Source organism: Lepus europaeus, chromosome 14 (genome assembly GCF_033115175.1).
Source record: "Lepus europaeus isolate LE1 chromosome 14, mLepTim1.pri, whole genome shotgun sequence".
Classification (NCBI taxonomy): domain Eukaryota; kingdom Metazoa; phylum Chordata; class Mammalia; order Lagomorpha; family Leporidae; genus Lepus; species Lepus europaeus.
Window position 1 is genome coordinate 39,952,851 of NC_084840.1, and position 6,421 is coordinate 39,959,271.

Sequence of the window (6,421 nt, forward strand, 5' to 3'; positions counted from 1 at the left end):
CCTGAGCGCACCTCCTAAAGACCTGGGCACCTTCCACGCAGGGTGCTAGGCTGGACTGCGCATGACCTCAGTACCCCTGCAAGCTGTTGGAGCCTAGCGGGCTACCGGGTGGCAGGTTTGTTCACTGAGCATTTATTGTACACATACTGTGTACTAAGCCCTGCCCCAGGCAGAGCAAATGAGCGCTGAGCTCAGAGAGGCTGGAAGCTCCCTCAACCCCAGCTGTGGGAGCCAGAGTACAGGAAGTCCCTCAAACACACCCTGACTCACCTGAACCCATTTGAGGTTTTGTGTGTGTGTGTGTGTGTGTGTAAGAAAAAGCTACTGACTACCCTTGTTCTTCTTTTGCAAAGTTTTTTTCTCAAGAGCTGAAATAAGTACGTCCCCCGCTCCCTTGCTGGAGGACAGTGTCTTCACAAAGTGTTCTCCCAGCGGAGCTCCGCTTCGGAAAAACGGCGCGGAGCACCCAGCAGAGAAGGTTTCACCTTGACACCTACCCCACCCTCCCTTCCTCTTCCCCGCCCCAGCCGATTCAGCAGTTCGCCACTCTCTGCCTGGGTTCAGAGTGAGTGTGCCTGCCGAGAACCAGGTCACAGGTGGAACTCGCTTGCACCCTCCACGCGGTGGGTCTCGGGGTTTTCAGCCCGGTGGGATAAAGCAGATCCGAGTTCAAACCCCTGGCTCCCACGTTGGCCAGCCACAGCTCTGGCGGGCTCTCTGACCGCGCTGACCTGGCGCTCTGCTCTCACAGTGGGTGGACATGGGCCACTGAGCCCAGGTGTTGCCTTTTTCAGGTTGCAAGAGTCAGAGAGCACAGGCCAGGGTGGGCTGTCGGAAAGATACGCTGGAAAAACAGAACGAGCACAGGAAGTCAGGTCGGTAGAGCTGCCGAGCTGCGGAGGCCAAGGTCATGGGACAATCCGGATGACTTTGGTGCATCTCACATGTTCTGGGATGTTTCCAAGATGGCCCTGGACACCAGTATTCTCTGCAGACGTCCTCATCAACCACCAAAATGGTCAAGAAATCCACCATTTCGACCTCCCTCCTACAACTCCGAGACAACCTCCCCTACGGGACATTAGCACACATGTCCCTTGCTCAAGCCCCCGTCCCATACACTATTCCCCACTCCAAGGCCGGCTGCAGTGTTCAGGCTGGGTGGTGTGTGTGGTTGGCCCAGACTTCGTCTGGGAACTCCAGGCAACCCCAGGTAGCTCCTGCAAGGTTAGGAAGGCCGCCGAGCGCCGTGGGTCCCAGCTGCCTCTCAGTTCCGCGTGGAGACCGAGGCAGGTGGGACTGCCCCCACCTCCTTCTCTGCCCCTTACCTCACGGTCCCACGTGCCCTCTCCCTGGCTTGCTGTGTGCACAAAGGGCCTCGCTGTTCCTCCCACTTTGCCTATGGTGAAATGGGAGACCGCAGGGAAGGAAGACATTTTCCAAGCTCACGGCACAAACACCAAACACGGAGGTGGAACAGACTGAAAACACCTGTCATTTAAGAAGCAGTGGGCCAGCCACAAGGAGCTCCAGGAAGACGCTGTGCGTGTGGCCAGCGCTGAGCTGAGCATGGTGGGAATTAAAGCTCGAGTGGATGAAAATTCCTGCTCAGGTACGTGGTTGGCTTGTGGAGCTGAAATAGGGAAGCAGCAGACACCCTGAGCTCTGCCCTCCACCCCAGGTGCAGGGTGGGGGTGCTGGCAGAGCATGAGAGAGCTGCCATGGCAGGAGCCCCAGCCAAGGGACTGGGGGGCTCCTGAACACCCTGGGAGGTGAGCTCCTCAGGACAGGGCGAGCCAGCCGGAGGCCTTCAGCCTTGAGATGTTTGGCAACAGGGAGCAATCGTGTGTGGCGGAGCTACTGAATGCAGAAAGCAGGGCCGTGGGAGGGCTAGCAGGGTGGGCTGGGGAGGAAGAGCCTGGCAGGGGCACAGTGAGCAGGGACGGTGTGGGGCCCCAGAGCTGGGACTGGGGGTGCAGTTACTGCTTCCCCACGCTTGCACGGGGCTCTCACAGCCTCTCCTCCAGACCCTGAGCCCTGTTGTCACTGAGCAGTGCTCTGTGTGGGCGTCTGCTAAACACTGCGCCCCCTCCTCCGGGACCAGCACTGTATGAGGGCAGGGGTTCTGTCTGCTTCGCTCTCTTTCATCCCCCCGGTGCGTGATCACTGAACAAATGAATGCCAGAGTGAATGAATGAATGAGTGACCAGACACCGCGGGGGCTTCTTTGTTGGAGAACTTTTCTGTTTGCTCCCAGTTTCCAGGTCCTGTTTCTGGGTGGGTGATACGCTTTGCTCTCCCCCTCCAAGTCCAAATATAGAGCCATAGTCCCACTTTCTCAAAAACATCGCTTGTCCTCTGGGACCTGTTTCCTTCCCTTTTCGTTGCGGGAATGTTCAAAAGTAGGGGGATAAAATGACGAAGCTGGGACCAAAACACAAGACACCCACTGGTGACGCTGTCACGAAGAGGCTTTGGCAGTCACCTTGTTTGGCATATTTTGTTCAGGGCTCTGACGATTCTTGGGGTCCAGTGAGAGGTCAAGAGTCTCAGCCTGAGGTTCCAGCCCAGCCACCCCACCCCCACCTCCCACCCGCCAGGACACCAGGGAGCGACCCTGACCCAGCTCCTCTTGCCCTGCCCTGGGCCTTTCCCAAGGCCTCCAGAGAGCGTAGGGAAAGCTTGCTCCTCCCCCAGTGATGACAAAGAGTCTGTGCCCTTGAACCTGAGCTTCAGCTCTCCCAGGGAACAGGGCGCTAGGGATCGCATTAGTCTCTTGCCCTATTATCCGTTTACCAGCTCCCACACTGATGTCTTTCACACTTTCAGACCCTCGGCTCAGTCGCTGGGTGTGTTGAGCTTTCTTCAACTTGACCTAAGGTTTTTTGTTTTGTTTTGTTTTGTTTTTTGACAGGCAGAGTTAGTGAGAGAGAGAGAGAGAGAGAAAGGTCTTCCTTTTTTCCATTGGTTCACCCCCAAAATGGCTGCTACGGCCAGCGCGCTGCACCTATCCGAAGCCAGGTGCTTCCTCCTGGTCTCCCATGGGGTACAGGGCCCAAGCACTTGGGCCACCCTCCGCTGCCTTCCCAGGCCACAGCAGAGAGCTGGCCTGGAAGAGGAGCAACTGTGACAGAACCGGTGCCCCAACCGGGACTAGAACCCGGTGTGCCGGCGCCGCAGGCAGAGGATTAGCCAAATGAGCCGTGGCGCCAGCGACCTAAGGTTTTTGTAACCCCTGGGTTTTCAGGATGACGCTGGGTCCTTCTGAGTCTCTCTTGGGAACAACACTGGTATTTAGAATCTGTGGAAGAAGGACAGGCAGGGTGGGAAGAGGATTCGTTCTGCAATTGGCAGTTGCGGATTCTTCTCTGTTGGGGCTGTGTCCGAGCTCAGTGTGAAGCAGTGGTGAGGTGGACTGGTGATGTTTGCTGTGGGAATGGAAGGGGTGGGGGGCAAAGGAGCTCCACATCTGAGTGCCTGTGGCTTTAGGGGTTCTGGGGAATTTTGTGGGAGAGGCAGGTTAAATTCAGTCCCAGGATACCCACTAAAATGAGTGAGCTGTGATAGAAGTCCCCCGAAGGAGAAATCAAGGCAGGCTGGGCCGTCTGGGGAGGAGGTGGGCGTGATTCCATGAGGGTGGAATCCGGACAGTGGCTGGACAGGGAGGAGGCAGGAGCACATCCCAGACTAAGGGACATTTAAGGAAAGCGCCAGTTCACTCCCAGTTTCCAGGTCCTATCCAGACAGGTCATATCCAGAATAGAATAAAAGTGCACTTAAGCTTTTTTTTTTTAAATGATTTATTTATTTATTTATTTGAAAGGAAGAGAGACAAAGAGATGGACAGAGAGAGAGCTTCTATCCAGGGGTTCACTCCCCAGATGGCCAAAATAGGCTGGGCCGGGCCAGGCCAAAGCCAGGAGCTACAAATTTCATCCTGATCTCCCACATGGTGGCAGGGGCCCAGGTACCTGGGCCATCTTCCACTTCCTTTCTGGGCACATTAGCAGGGAGCTGGATTGGAAGCGAAGTGGCCAGGACCTGAACGAGTGCCCTGCCATGGAATGCTGGCATCACAAGCCATGGCTTATCCTGCTATGCCACAATGCCAGCCTCCATTTAAACTTTTAAAAATGATAGCTAGTGTTTTCAGGGGCAGGCATGTGATGCAGTGAATAAGATGCCGCTGGGGATGCCTGCGTCCTATACCAGGAAGCCTGGGGTGGAGTTCCAGCTCCACTGCTGTGTCTGACGTCCTGCCACTTGGACACAGTAGGTGGCCCAAGTACTTGAGTCCCTGCCATTCGCGTGGGAGACCTGGCTTTTTCCTGGTGCAGCCCTGGCTGTTGTGGACATTTGGGAAGTGACCCAGAGAATATGAGCTCTGTCTTGTTTCTTTGTTTCTTTGCCTTTCAAAGAAGTAAATAAGTCAAAAGACAAAAAAAAGGTGGCAATTACTATTTTGAAACTTGAAATATTTTCAACTAGAGAAGCAAAAGCCAAAGAACTACATAACAGAAGCTTGTCCTTAATAGCTTATATTTTGTTGGGGCCAGCACTATGGCACAGCAGGTTAAAGCCCTGGTCTGAAGTGCCTGCATCCCATAAGGGCGCTGGTTCTAGTCCCGGCTACTCCTCCTCCGATCCAGCTCTCTGCTATGGCCTGGGAAAGCAGTAGAAGATGGCCCAAGTCCTTAGGCCCCTGCACCCATGTGGGAGACCCAGAAGAAGCTCCTGGCTCCTGGCTTCGGATCGGCACAGCTCCGGGCATTGCAGCCATCTGGGGAGTGAACCAGTGGATGGAAAACCGACCTCTCTGTCTCTGCCTCTCTCTTTCAAATAAATAAAATAAATCGTTTAAAAATAGTTTATATTTTGTATGGTTTACATTTGCCTCCAGTCTTTTTCTTTCTTTCTTTCTTTTTTTTTTTTTTTTAAGGAACTAGTGCATCACAGACAAACTTCAGTCCCTGTAACTACCACCCTGTTCATATTGCTGGGAAAAACCCCTGTGAGAATTTTGAAATTTGTCCTTCTAGTTCATTTGAAATATTTTTTCTGCCTGGTCTGATCATAAGACATTTTTTATAGATATTGAAATGCCACATTGTGCAAAATTAAACAATTAAAAGACAGCAAATATTGTTACACACCAACCTACGTACAAAGACACTGCCCAAGTGTCTTCCATACCTTTGGTGTCAAGATCCTAATCCTCTGCTTCTGAACAGTCAAACCCATACCCTCTGCTCACAACCGCTGCTCCCGGCCCGAGGTGGGGCTGTCCTGCCTCTCCCATCCCCACCCCTTGCGTCCCCTACCCCTCCTCAAAGCACGTTCCCTCGACTTTGTCAAAATCGGTTGTGCCCTGTCTCTCTCCCCTCCCCCAAGTCCACCACATGTAACTAATCCCCTATCTTGAGCGCGCTCAGATCTGGTCCACCAGCCCCAGCCTGTCTGCTTACCCTTTGTTAGGAGCAGAATATTGGGTTTTATGAAGCATTTAGCATAGCTGGAGGAGGACGGGCTGAGGGGAGAGGCCCACTTCCGAGTGCTCACCTGGCCCGCAAGGCGCAGCCAGCCTTCAGATGCTCAGTGGGCGTGACACTGCTTGGGTGCCTCTGCGGCATACCAGTGGCTGGTCGTGGTCCCCTTTGTCCATGTGGTAGAAGGGAGTCTTCCTTTGGGGTCCTCAGAGCTCCATGACTTTGTCAATAAGGCCATATTTTAATGTAATTAGATTCCTTTGTAATCTTATTATTTAAAAAGCATTGTTCTGAGAGGGAATCCACAGGTTTCCCATGGGTGCCAAAGACCTTGTGGTACCAAAATGGCTGCAAGTCCCTGTGCCCTGACACGTGGCTGGGGACAGAGATGGCCCTTCCCAGCCCCTTCTCACAAGTATGGTGTCGCAGAAGGCACAGTTTCTCCGAAGTGTCCTTGGAAAAAGGGGGGATGGCCTTCTCTTCATCTTCTCTGCTTCCTGGCCTGCGACAGAATTGGCTGGTGCTCCAGGAGCCATCCCTGGGCCTTGGAAATGGAAATCACAGGCGACAGGGCCACACCAAGGAAGCCATGGTGGGCGGAAGCTCCAGCCCAGGCTTCCTAAGTCTGAGAAGGGAACAGAGCTTAAGCTACTGTCACTCTGGGCTTCCCTGGGACTTGCCACCAGGCCTGCACCAAACTAATGCAAGCAGCCTTTCCGAAGGCTTAGAAATGGTGCTGTTTATGTAACGAGTTCCCAGAAATCTTTTGTTCCAGACAGAGAATCGCTTGCATCTGAGATGACGGTGTCTTCGTACTTAACCTTGTCTCTAGTATTTAAACAAAAGTGAATTATGTGGGAACATATTTTATCCAGAGTTTTCATTTTTGACACAACTAATGAACTTCATAATTTTTGAAAATTTCATTTTTGCAG